Raw genomic sequence first — 14789 nt, 5'->3', positions numbered from 1 at the left:
GCCGGTTTGCTTTTGAGCCGGCACCAATGTGTGCATTAGTGCCGGTTCGAACGGCTATGCATTAATGCCGGTTCGTGTTGAACCTTTAATACCGGTTCGTGCCATGAACCGGTACTAAAGGGGTGGTGGCAGGCTGGCGTCAGGCCGGGGCCCCACAATCACCTTTAGTACCGGTTCGTGCCATGAACCGGGACTAAAGGGGTCTGACCTATAGTCCCGGTTGGAGACACAAACCGGGACTATAGGGCAATTTTCAAACTCTACCCCCCCTGTGGACCGCCTTTTCAGTTTTAGAAAAAACAAAAGAAAATGGTGAAAATGTCAAAAAAAATAATAAAATAAGTTTCCTATGTGATATGTGGTCTAGTTGTTGGGAAAATTTAACAATATGAATTTCGATTTTATTTGCAAAATCTCTCTGGAATTTGTAAAATGGGCATAACTTTTGCATACGAACTCGGATTAAAAAGTTTTTTATATGAAAAATTATCAACTCAAAAAGTTACATCCAAATTTAACAAGGGGAGCCCCGTTAAACATTTTCAAAATCCTCAAAAACCTAACAGAAAAAAGTTACGGGGCTTTTAAGATCTAGAGTGGAAAAAATGGAAAAAAATTCAAACTTTGTCAAATCTGGTCAAACTGTGGTCAAACTAATTATTCTAGAATATTAGTGTTACTAAATAATTATTTCAGCTTTTTTGAATTTTGGTCAAATCTGGTCAAACTGTGGTCAAACTGTGGTCAAACAATGGTCAAACTAATTATTCAAGAAATAGTAGTGTTACTAAATAATTATTGTTTTTTAAAACAATAGTTTCAAACTCAAACAGTGAAATGTGTGACTTCATGCTCAAGCTAAATTCTTGAGGGTTAATAGGATTGACATCTTACTATTGTTAGGAAAACAACAGGTGCAGACTTGGAAAGTAAAGGGAATAGAACTCCGAAGTTAAGCGTGCTCAGGCTAGGGGAGTGAGAGGATGGGTGACCGGCCGGAAAGTTAGACGATTTGAAATGAGTGATCCACACTTGAGTAGTTAAGAGGGGTGATTAGAGACTAAATCATCAAATAATTCAGAAAATTGAAAATAAAAAAAATCAAATTTTTTTTCCCAAATTTTCAGAAATTTTTTTCAAAAAAAACCTTTAGTACCGGTTGGTAACACCAACAGGTACTAAAGGTCCCCCATACCACAGCGCGAGCTCACGCCACGTGGTGGGCCTTTAGTGGCGGTTCGTGCCGAACCGGTACTAAGGGGGGGGGGGCTTTAGTCTCCACTCCATAGTGCCGGTTGCAGAACCGGCACTAAAGGCCCTTACGAACCGGTGATAAAGGCCTGTTCTGCACTAGTGCTAGCTAGCTAGCTCCGTTCTAGAGCCGCGGAGCCACGGGCGAGCATGGCGGCCGGGACGGAGGGCCGGCCGGCTATCAGACGGCCGGCGGGCGAGCGCGGTGGCCGGGGCGGACGGGCGCGGCGGCCGGGCAAGCTTCATGGCGTTGGCGGGAGCAAAGATTCCTCAACCGCCAACGTTGACCGGTATGCAGGGCCCTGGCAAAGTTGTCTTCAAAACTCTATATATGAGGGTTTCGCATTCGCGTTTATAGGGCTCCTTCAAAATTTTTAAGGGTTGGACGATTTTGCGAGGTCTGTTCGGGCTCTTTTTTTAACTGGAACTGCAAAAAACGGTTATTTTGCGGGTTTGACCACTTATGCGGGGTCTGCTAGAGATGCTCTTAGAATAAGCAAGGCCTGGTGTGGCCTCAGAACCTTTTTTTTGCGGGGGTAAAGGGAGTTTTATTGCAAGATTATAGAGTTACAATCTTGAGGCCACAAATCCTCAATACACTGTGGTACTGAGCTCAACCACACAGTAGTAGTTCGCTCCGTGCGGCTATAATGGGCCAGTCGATCGGCAACTCTATTATGAGAACGGTTAATCTTTAGAGGAAAAAACTCCCTAGTACCTAACAAGTCCTTGATCTCCAATACAAGGTGGCCATAAGCTGATCTACAAAGTGCATTATTTGACAGACTGGATAAAGCTTCCGAAGAATCCGACTGCACAACCACCGGAAGGTCCGAATGTTGTATAGCTAGTGCCATGCCTTGCATTAACGCATGCAGTTCCGCCTGCAGCGAGTCATTGCAGTGGAAGATAAAACGAGAGGCTGCAAAAAGGATTGCATCATCTGAATTCCTTAGCACCATACCAGCAGCCGCCGAACCGTCATCCTTTTGGAAGGATCAATCAACTGAGAGAGCTACCGTCCCAGGTGCAGGCGCCGGCCATGGAGTTGTGGGCGGACGGTCAACTCTCGCGTTGGGTGTAGCCTCTAGGATAGGCATCTTGCCTTTTAAAATCTCATCTGTTGAGTACCTCCCAGCCAGTTTGATCGACTTGTAGTAACTGTCCAAGTACTCAACATTAGCGAGAGCTGGCGTACTCTCTTTCCCATGCAACAAGTCATTACGCATCTGCCAAATCCTCCACACCAATATAATTAGCATATCCCTCACATCTGTAGTGCACTTGCTCAATAAGGACAATAGTCATTCTTTTCCAGAGTCAAGAAGCATGTCATCAGCCGGTATTGGCCATCAACGACGCATGTTCACCCAAAGAATTCTTGCATGCGTACATGGTACCAACGCATGGTACGTGCTCTCCTCCTCCACACCACAAAGAGCGCATGTCGATCTCGTCGATAAATGTCTATACTGTTTGCACTTTTGTGTAGCCAGTGTACCGGTAACAATCCTCCAAGCGGTAATCTTCATTTTTTGTGGAACAACAGATTTCCACACGAGGTTCCACAAGGAGCGATCCCCGTCCGGATTAGTACTAGATGAGCCGTTGGCGAAGACAGCGTTGTGTTCCTGAGAAGCAAGGCTGTAAGCACTTTTGACTGTGAACAGTCCGCTTTTTTCCGAGACCCAGAACAGAAAATCACCACGTTGGCGAGGAGAAGTTCTAATTTTTAGAATATGAACCACATCCATTGGCCAGAAAAACTCATTCAGCCTGTCTGCTCTCCAAGCACCATTGTCATCCAAGAAGTCCGACACTCGGTTTAGTATGCAGTTCCTTTTAGGAGTAATTGGCCGGAACGAGTCAGGTCTCCGAATCCAAGGATCCCTCCATGTACGTATTGCAGTGTCATTGCCCACACGCCAAATTACCCCTTTCTTAACCAGCTCAAGACCATATAAAATTCCCTCCCACACCTCCGATAACTGGCCATGTGGGTAATACTTGACCTTTAACAATCTTGAGCACAGACTATCGGGGGAGTCCAGAAGCCTCCACGCTTGTTTGGCTAACAGAGCTTGATTAAAAGATCTCTGTCACGGAAGCCCATACCCCCCATGGATTTAGGAAGCCTCAACTTATCCCAACTTATCCCAAGTATTTTGGTTCAAAAACCTCCTGAGTAATCTCCAATACAGTCTTCACCTCCTGTATCACATTAGGCTGGCAATGATTCGAGAAGAGGATGGAACACTTTGACGGATTAATAAGTTGTCCCGTGGCCGACGCGTACGTGTTCAACAACCTTTTACCAAAGTTGCCTGCTGCTTTGTCGCATGGAAGAACAGGAGAGAATCGTCCGCAAACAGAAGATGAGAAATCTCTGGAGCACTTCTACTGATTTTGACCCCCTGAAGATCATCCTCCCTCGTAGCCTTATTTATGAGAGCAGAAAGGGCGTCAGCTACAAAAAGGAAGAGAAAGGGGGACAGTGGGTCACCTTGACGGAGCCCCCTGGAGGGGGTGAACGCCTCCAATAACTTGCCATGAAATTTTACCGAATATTTCACCGAAGATACACATGCCATCACACGTGAAATCCAGAACTAAGAAAAGCCCCATTTAGCTAGAGCCTTCTCCAAAAACTCCCAATCCACCCGATCATAAGCCTTAGATAGATCAAGCTTATAGGCACATAAGATGGGAGAATTGTTTTTTGCTTCCTGGATATGATGAATACACTCAAAGGCAATGATGGAATTATCAAATATGAGCCTCCCTGGAATAAAAGCGCTTTGATTTTCCGAGATGAGTCCAGCCAGGAGAGGCCGTAATCTGTTCAACATGCATTTAGAAACCACTTTATACACCACGTTACACAGGCTAATCGGTCTGAAGTCTTTTAGTTTCTTAGGATGGGGAATCTTTGGAATTAGAACGATCGCCGTGTCATTAACTCCATCTGGCATAATGCCTGTAATAAAAAAGTCTTGTACTGCAGCCACAATATCATCCTTCAAAGTCGCCCAATTTCGCTGGTAAAATCTTGCCGGGAAACCATCACATCCCGGGGCCTTCAAAGGGTCGATTTGAAAGAGGGCATCTGAAATTTCTGTCTCAGTATAAGGTCTACACAGAGACTCGTTCATCTTGTCCGTAACCTTGGGGACTATACACTCAAGCACCTCCCCTGGTGACAGGGTGGGGTCCTTTGTAAAAAACTCCTTGAAATAGGAGAACGTCATCCGCTCCATGTCCGTCGGGACGCTGCACCAAGATCCATCATTTTTCTGTAGCCGCTGAATAAGGTCAGAACCTAAGTAAAAATATAATGAGGCCATTGTTTGAAAATCTCACACCCAACAGAAGCAGCATGTCTTGTGGGAGACTCACTCAGGGTTATCGGATGTTGTGGCACAGGGTTGGAATTCTACTATTTCAAGGTGATGTGTTGGAAAAGATACAATGTATCCTTTGTCAAAGGATTTTCGGCAATGGGAATCTGACACGTTTGGAAGTGTCCACAAGAAAATAAAGGAGATAAAAAATCTGGGTTAGATCAGTTGAGAAATAGAGCTGGAAGGGTCGGACCGGATCATGTCGAATTGAAAATCAATGAAAATTTGGTGGAGCTCTATCACCGTGAGGAGATTATGTGGAGGCAAAGGTCGCGAATTGAATGGTCATCCGCTGGTGAAAAAAAAACACTTTCTTTTTTCCATCAGCGTGGAAGTAAGAGGAGAAGAAGAAATCTCATCAGAAGTCTAGCGGCTGCCAATGGTCTCATGATTGATGATATTGTTCAACAAATAGAAGCTATTGTGGTCCAATTTTACAAAAATATATTTGGTTCTGAGGGTGTTTCTAGAATGCAACAGGTGTTCGACACGGTACCGGTCAAGGTGACTGACACCATGAATGTTGTGTTGACCGTGTCATATACGTGAGAGGTGACCGTTGCTTTGCGTCAAATGTTTCATTTGAAATCCCCCGGTCTGGTTGGATTTCCGGTGAATTTTTTTCACCATTATTGTGATGTTGTTATATTATCCTATGCAAGGTTAATACATTTGGCAAATGTTAGTTCTTTCCTATAATACATAGCAGCGACGGATCTAGGATTTTGAAACAGGGTGGTCCATCTTTAAAAAAATTACTACAAATATGACATGCTTACTATCAATTGTATGGAGTATCTTCTGCAAAAAGAATATTTTTGCCTACGATCCTTCACTACTAATTTTACTTATGTTTTATGTGTAGGAATAAATGGCAGTGAAGAATTGCGATTCAAGAAATAGTTGCTTTGCATCATACTACAAATTTTTTTTGAAACGAAGGCAAAAGATTTGCCTCATCGATTAATTAAGGAGAAGAGAATTGCCCAGTTAATTAACGGAAAACCGGTCGAAAACCGATACAGACCAACCACACGTGGACTACTCACACAACATGCAACCCATATGCACATGATCGTGTGACAACCATACCCAACACCTAACGTCCACCAGCCCCCACACTGCTCGGCCGAAGACCACATGCACCACCAAATCCACGAAGACAAGCCAGACCAAAAGGACAACCCAAGAAACTGATAACCATCCTTCAGGCAGCTACGAACGCCTTTCCTGTGGCAGCACTCTTCTTTCATTTGCTCCGGAGAGCCTCCTCCACTATCGCCTTGCCAGATCCAGGGCTCACCCTGTCCAAACGTTTGACCAAGCTATGAAGTTGTATCTCGAATAGAATCTCATTGACCTTGTCACGCGCGGAAACCTGCCCAACGGTCACCTGCGGGCGGGTGACTGCAACATCGGATCCTCCACGCCCCACAGAGGCGAGCGGCTGGTTGGGCTTCGAAGGGTCAGGCGCCAACGTACCAACCGCCTCAACATCATCAGTCATAGGTACCACTGACACGATGGACTCTGACGTCTCCAGTTGCTGACATGATATAGCCTCAGAGTTAGGTGCCAACACACCTGTCGCATCAACTTCGCCACTCAAAGACACCACATGCCCAGTGGTCATAGATGAGGCAGCGATAGAACCAACCAAGTCTCCACTGTCCGCAAAGATGGCGGCTGACGGGACTCTGGCGGTGGTAGTGAGGGTGTCATGGCCACCGCCAAGGACTCCAATGCGCTCAGCTCCATCGGTAACACAATAGATGATTCCCCACAAAGCGCGTGCAACTTAGGCATAATCTGCAGAATTGGAGCTGCGACCTCGCTGATAACCGCACTCCCGTGAACAAGCGGTGTCACATCCAGAGCACGAGGAGAAATATCTCCAAAGAAACATTCAGCATCCTCATCAATGGAAACAACCTGGAGCTCAGGCAGCAAAGGCACAACCGACGCAACCTCAAGCTTGGCTTGAGCGTCGCAAAGCTCAGTGCGGAGTCGCTTAACCTCCTGAAGGAGCTCCGTGCGCAGCAGGGCAAGCTGTGACTCCAAAGCAGAGACCAAAGATGCGTTGACACTGGAATCCTTGCAACACCCAAATTGGGACCTTGGCGGCACCGACACACACAGCGACGATTGACCTACAACCTCAGCCCAACTCCTAGTTCCAATTTACTATACCGTTTCATAAAACACAAATTATCGTAAGTCAACACATGTTACTCCCGTTCTTCATACTTCATAGAATTTTCTTGATCATAGATGACCCGGCAGTTCTTCACGTTTTTTCTTCTTAATAGCAACAAATATGACATGCAATCAATCAGAATTTAGAAATTGGACGTGTGAACAAAGGGAAACCTACGCAAATGACAAATCATGAATTCCTGCTTACTGCTGCATACCGCCAGCTGCTGTCGGGCAGGATTGCGCACGCGGGGTGGTGCCAGCCTGCCGCTCTCGCGTCGGCCGGGCGGGGCGGGTGACGAGTGGCTCCTGACGTCCTAGGAACGGGATGTGGCAGTGGATCCGCCGAGGTCCGCCGCTACGGCGAGCAGTTGAGCTGAGTAGGGACGGTGGTGCATAGGCAAGAGAGGGGAAGGAGGAGACGGGAATAGGTGTGGTTGTCCGCCGTAGGTCGGTATAGTGCTTCCTGGGCTTTTTTTATTTTTTTCCTCGGGCCTTCTCTACTATGGTATGCAGGCCGTCGCAAAATCCCAGGGTGGGCCGCGGCCCACCCTGTCCACCCTCTAGATCCGCCACTGATACATAGCCAACACATTATCTGATGAAATTCTTTACAACAATGCTGACAAAAATAATTGCAGATGCTCCGACGAAGTACGGAGGCTATGGTGAAGCATGCCCCCTCCTTATCCACAACAACCCTAGAGCCCATGTCCACGGAGATGATCTCCTGCGCTGTGAGGTTGTGTTGGAATTATGGCCATATTACTTTTTTGTTGTCGTATGGCTATGATAAATGTGTGTGGTGGTGTCGTGGAATTGTCACGTGTGACGCCCAGATAATTAAGCTACAGTAATCCCACGTTAACGATGTCTCGTCACCCCGTTTACCGTTGATAAACTCTCGATAGTTCAGAACCGAAACAAATTCAAAATTTAAATAAAAGCAAATAATAAAAGTTTACAAATATTAAAATTAAAATGTTCGGAGTGAGCCAAATAATCCATACTAAATATTGATGTAGAAACCACACTCCTCTAAAGTATTTAAATGCACCATAGTAATTAAAACAGCGGCAAAGCTGTTAATTAATAAATACTTTTAAATAATAAATAATTACAAAACTATTTTATTTAGGTGCCAAAGTTAATGTGGCAGTAGTATATTTATAAATAAAAATTTAGCTGCTAGTGTTAATTTTTATAAAACTGAAATAAAAAGAAACAAAATAAATAAAAAGAGAAAAGAAAAGAAAATCAAATAAAAAGGCAAAGCCGCCCCCCTTTCCCCACTGGGCCTGTTGGCCCAGTCGGTCTCGTCGACCAGGCCGGCCCAGCTAGCTCCCCCCTGCTTAACCCCCACACCGGTCAAACCCTAACCCCCACGCACCCACTCCCCCCCCACACGATCCCCTCGCTCCTCCCCCCCCCCCCGACCGGATCTAGATCGGGGAGCAGGCCCCCAACGCCATCGCCTCTCCCCTTCGCCCCCATCGATCCACATCAGGACCCACCTCCTCGACGCATCACCGGCGCCGCCCCGCCGACGCACCTTCGTCGCATCCGCACCAACACCGCCGCCGCTCGCCGTCCTTGGAACCCCCTCAACGCCGCCTCTTCGCCCCTTCCCCGACGGACTCCCTCGCGCCTCGTCGGTGTTCCCTGCAACGGGGGTGAGCGCGCCTCTCGATCCCCGTTTCCCCCCTCTTTGTCGTCCGTCGCCTTCGCCCGCACTCGCCTCGCCCGTCGCTGCACGTCCACGACCACCCGCCGATACCCACGCGCTCTGGCCGGCACCACATCGCCCCCTGCGTGCCTCGTCCATGAGCGGCCCCCCGCCTCGGCCGCGCCCGTGGCTGCGTCCAGCAGCGCCGTGGCCTCTCCGTCGTGCAGCCCCGCCCGCCGGCGCTACTGCTCTACTGCCCGCACTCTCCGCCGTCCGTAGCCTGGCTCCGCCGCCCGCCTCCTTGCCGTGGCTGTGCCGGCTCGCCCGCCGTTGCCTGCCGCCGGCGAATGCCCCGCGCCGTGTCGCCCCGCGCACTGGCCGCCTCCTGGGCTACGGTCGCGCCTGGGTCCAGTCGCCCAAACGCCTGTTTACCCGCTCGGTTGGCCCCAGGTCAATGACAGCCGGGACCCACACCTCTTTTTGGACGAAAACATAAAAATAAAAACGAAATGATAACAATAATAATGTTAATTAGTTAATTAATTAGTTATTTAATCTAATTAAGTTTGCTTAATTAGCTTAACATTAACTAATCTAATTAAAGTAGAGCAAATTGACTTTAGATATCTCTTGTGACTATGACAGGGGGGTCCACTAGTCAGCTTGACCAGTCAACACTCAAACCTTGACTGCTGACTCAGCCCCTTGTCCCCACCAGTCAGCCTTATGTGTACACCTTTGGGTACACATGTGTACCCGTAGCATTTAACTATTTAATTTTCGAATTAATTATAAATTCAGAAAATGAATAAAACTATAGAAAACATAGAAAATAAACCGTAGCTCAGATGAAAATACTTTCTACATGAAAGTTGCTCAGAACGACGAGACGAATCCGGTTACGCGGCCCGTTCATCCGCCACACATCCCTAGCATAGCAAACACGCAACTTTTCCCCTCCGATTCATCTGTCCGAAAACGTGAAACACCGGGGATACTTTCCCGGATGTTTCCCCCAGTTCGACTACGGTGTTGACGACCCTTCCTTCTTGCCAGAGCAACCAGGCAAGCCCCCCCCCCCTTGATCACCAGATATCGCCTATTCTTCTCTATACTGCATGCATTAGAGTAGTGTAGCATGTTACTGATTTCGGTTAATCCTATTCTGTTGCATAGCCTCACATTGTTACTATAGTTGTTACCCTTACCTGCTATCCTACTTCTTAGTATAGGATGCTAGTGTTCCATCAGTGGCCCTACACTCTTGTCCGTCTGCCATGCTATACTACTGGGCCGTGATCACTTCGGGAGGTGATCACGGGTATATACTATATACTTTATATACATGACACATGTGGTGACTAAAGTCGGGTCGGCTCGTTGAGTACCCGCAAGTGATTCTGATGAGGGGGCTGAAAGGACAGGTGGCTCCATCCCGGTAGAGGTGGGCCTGGGTTCCTGACGGCCCCCGACTGTTACTTTGTGGCGGAGCAACAGGGCAGTGAGACCACCTAGGAGACCATCTTGGTATTTGATCTGAGTCTGGCCATTTGGTCCATACGCACTAACCAACTATGCGGGAACAGTTATGGGCACTCGACGTCGTGGTATCAGCTGAAGCCTTCGTGACGTCAGCGACTGAGTGGCGCGTGCCGGAGTGGACTGGAACGCCTACTAGGCTAGGTCTGCTTTCGGCCGTGTTCGCAACGTGCAGGTGTGCAATGGGCGATGGGCCCAGACCCCTGCGCCATAGGATTTAGACCGGCGTGCTGACCTCTCTATTGTGCCTAGGTGGGGCTGCGACGTGTTGATCTTCCGAGGCCGGGCATGACCCAGGAAAGTGTGTCCGGCCAAATGGGATCGAGCGTGTTGAGTTATGTGGTGCACCCCTGCAGGGAAGTTTATCTATTCGAATAGCCGTGTCCCTCGGTAAAAGGACGACCCGGAGTTGTACCTTGACCTTATGACAACTAGAACTGGATACTTAATAAAACACACCCTTCCAAGTGCCAGATACAACCCGGTGATCGCTCTCTAACAGGGCGACGAGGGGGGGATCGCCGGGTAGGATTATGCTATGCGATGCTACTTGGTGAACTTACCATCTAATCTCTTCTACATGCTGCAAGATGGAGGTGGCCAGAAGCGTAGTCTTCGACAGGATTAGTTATCCCCCTCTTATTCTCGCATTCTGCAGTTCAGTCCACCGATATGGCCCTTTACACATATACCCATGCATATTTAGTATAGCTCCTTGCTTGCGAGTACTTTGGATGAGTACTCACAGTTGCTTTTCTCCCTCTTTTCCCCTTTCTATACCTGGTTGTCGCAACCAGATGCTGGAGTCCAGGAGCTAGAGATTCCGAGGATGATTCTACATGGAGTTCGGCTTCGAGGAGTAGTTAGGAGGTCCCAGGCAGGAGGCCTTGCCTTTTCGATCGTTGCTACTTTTGTGCTAGCCTTCTTAAGGCAAACTTGTTTAACTTATGTCTGTACTCAGATATTGTAGCTTCCGCTGACTCGTCTATGATCGAGCACTTGTATTCGAGCCCTCGAGGCCCCTGGCTTATATTATGATGCTTGTATGACTTATTTATGTTGTAGAGTTGTGTTGTGATATCTTCCCGTGAGTCCCTGATCTTGATCGTACACATTTGCGTGCATGATTAGTGTACGGTCAAATCGGGGGTGTCACAAGTTGGTATCAGAGCCAACTGCCTATAGGAATCCCCCTTCCACACTCCTTGGCCGAAGTCGAGTCTAGACATTACAAAACTTTACTAACATGGTTGTGTGTCTTACGGGCCCACGTCGCCATTGGGTGGTAGTAGGATATTTTATTCCTCGACCTTTACTCTGGGACTCTGAACTCTCTCCTATTCGGGCTAAATGATTTTGCTATAAAGACTAACTGTAGGTTCTCGTAAATACTTTCTCCCGGAGAGCCCCTCACTCCAGATGATCGCTTGCTGCACCAGAAGATTCCGAAGATACTCTCCGAGGTTTTCCCGAGACCCTTGTGCCCACCGACTTTACAATCCCCTACCACCGATATACCCTTATGGATAACTACCTACAATTGTCGTTTATACCTTCATTCTCAGTTGCACTTGTTATTACAAGATGCCCTAAATTGCTCTCCGTTGTTCCGAAAGTCCTTTAAGCTTACTGTCTTGCAGTTCTATGTTGGAAATATGCCCTAGAGGCAATAATAAATGGTTATTATTATATTTCTTTGTTCATGATAATTGTCTATTGTTCATGCTATAATTGTGTTATCCGGAAATCATAATACATGTGTGAATACATAGACCACAACGTGTCCCTAGTAAGCCTCTAGTTGACTAGTCGTTGATCAACAGATAGTCATGGTTTCCTGACTATGGACATTGGATGTCATTGATAACGAGATCACATCATTAGGAGAATGATGTGATGGACAAGACCCAATCCTAAGCATAGCTCAAAGATCGTGTAGTTCGTTTGCTAGAGCTTTTCCAATGTCAAGTATCTTTTCCTTAGACCATGAGATCGTGCAACTCCCGGATACCGTAGGAGTGCTTTGGGTGTGCCAAACGTCACAACGTAACTGGGTGACTATAAAGGTACACTACGGGTATCTCCGAAAGTGTCTGTTGAGTTGGCACGGATCGAGACTGGGATTTGTCACTCCGTATGACGGAGAGGTATCTCTGGGCCCACTCGGTAATGCATCATCATAATGAGCTCAATGTGACTAAGGAGTTAGCCACGGGATCATGCATTACGGTACGAGTAAAGAGACTTGCCGGTAACGAGATTGAACAAGGTATTGGGATACCGACGATCGAATCTCGGGCAAGTAACATACCGATTGACAAAGGGAATTGTATACGGGATTGATTGAATCCTCGACATCGTGGTTCATCCGATGAGATCATCGTGGAACATGTGGGAGCCAACATGGGTATCCAGATCCCGCTGTTGGTTATTGACCGGAGAGGCGTCTCGGTCATGTCTGCATGTCTCCCGAACCCGTAGGGTCTACACACTTAAGGTTCGGTGACGCTAGGGTTGTAGAGATATTAGTATGCGGAAACCCGAAAGTTGTTCGGAGTCTCGGATGAGATCCCGGACGTCACGAGGAGTTCCGGAATGTTCCGGAGGTGAAGAATTATATATAGGAAGTCCAGTTTCGGCCACCGGGAAAGTTTCGGGGGTTATCGGTATTGTACCGGGACCACCGGAAGGGTCCCGGGGGTCCACCGGGTGGGGCCACCTATCCCGGAGGGCCCCATGGGCTGAAGTGGGAAGGGAACCAGCCCTTAGTGGGCTGGGGCGCCCCCCCTTGGGCCTCCCCCTGCGCCTAGGGTTGGAAACCCTAGGGGTGGGGGGCGCCCCACTTGGCTTGGGGGGAAGCCACCCCCCCTTCCCCCTTAGCCGCCCCCCCCCATGTAGATGGGTTCCAGGGCCGGCGCCCCCCTCCAGGGGGCCTATAAATAGTGGGGGGAGGGAGGGCAGCAGTACCACAGCCCCTGGCGCCTCCCTCTCCCCCTGCAACACCTCTCCCTCTCGCAGAAGCTTGGCGAAGCCCTGCCGAGATCCCGCTACTTCCACCACCACGCCGTCGTGCTGCTGGATCTCCATCAACCTCTCCTTCCCCCTTGCTGGATCAAGAAGGAGGAGACGTCGCTGCTCCGTACGTGTGTTGAACGCGGAGGTGCCGTCCGTTCGGCACTCGGTCATCGGTGATTTGGATCACGGCGAGTACGACTCCATCAACCCCGTTCATTGGAACGCTTCCGCTCGCGATCTACAAGGGTATGTAGATGCACTCCTTTCCCCTCGTTGCTAGTATACTCCATAGATGGATCTTGGTGATGCGTAGGAAATTTTAAAATTCTGCTACGATCCCCAACAGTGGCATCATGAGCCAGGCCTATGCGTAGTTACTATGCACGAGTAGAACACAAAGCAGTTGTGGGCGTAGATGTTGCCAATTCTTCTTGCCGCTACTAGTCTTATCTTGTTTCGGCGGTATTGTGGGATGAAGCGGCCCGGACCGACCTTACACGTACGCTTACGTGAGACAGGTTCCACCGACTGACATGCACTAGTTGCATAAGGTGGCTAGCGGGTGTCTGTCTCTCCCACTTTAGTCGGAACGGATTCGATGAAAAGGGTCCTTATGAAGGGTAAATAGAAATTGGCATATCACGTTGTGGTTTTACGTAGGTAAGAAACGTTCTTGCTAGAAACCTATACAAGCCACGTAAAAACTTGCAACAACAATTAGAGGACGTCTAACTTGTTTTTGCAGCATGTGCTATGTGATGTGATATGGCCAGAAGATGTGATGAATGATATATGTGATGTATGAGATTGATCATATTCTTGTAATAGGAATCACGACTTGCATGTCGATGAGTATGACAACCGGCAGGAGCCATAGGAGTTGTCTTTATTTTTTGTATGACCTGCGTGTCATTGAATAACGCCATGTAAATTACTTTACTTTATTGCTAAACGCGTTAGCCATAGAAGTAGAAGTAATCGTTGGCGTGACAACTTCATGAAGACACAATGATGGAGATCATGATGATGGAGATCATGGTGTCATGCCGGTGACGAAGATGATCATGGTGCCCCGAAGATGGAGATCAAAGGAGCAAAATGATATTGGCCATATCATGTCACTATTTGATTGCATGTGATGTTTATCATGTTTTGCATCTTATTTGCTTAGAACGACGGTAGTAAGTAAGATGATCCCTTATAATAATTTCAAGAAAGTGTTCCCCCTAACTGTGCACCGTTGCGAAGGTTCGTTGTTTCGAAGCACCACGTGATGATCGGGTGTGATAGATTCTAACGTTCGCATACAACGGGTGTTGACGAGCCTAGCATGTACAGACATGGCCTCGGAACACACGCAATACACTTAGGTTGACTTGACGAGCCTAGCATGTACAGACATGGCCTCGGAACACGGAGGACCGAAAGGTCGAGCATGAGTCGTATAGAAGATACGATCAACATGGAGATGTTCACCGATCTTGACTAGTCCGTCTCACGTGATGATCGGACACGGCCTAGTTAACTCGGATCATGTTTCACTTAGATGACTAGAGGGATGTCTATCTGAGTGGGAGTTCATTGAGTAATTTGATTAGATGAACTTAATTATCATGAACTTAGTCTAAAATCTTTACAATATGTCTTGTAGATCAAATGGCCCACGTTGTCCTCAACTTCAACGCGTTCCTAGAGAAAACCAAGCTGAAAGATGATGGCAG

This window comes from Triticum aestivum, chromosome 3D (genome assembly GCF_018294505.1).
Source record: "Triticum aestivum cultivar Chinese Spring chromosome 3D, IWGSC CS RefSeq v2.1, whole genome shotgun sequence".
Taxonomy (NCBI): Eukaryota; Viridiplantae; Streptophyta; class Magnoliopsida; order Poales; family Poaceae; genus Triticum; species Triticum aestivum.
This window is presented reverse-complemented; position numbering follows the sequence as displayed.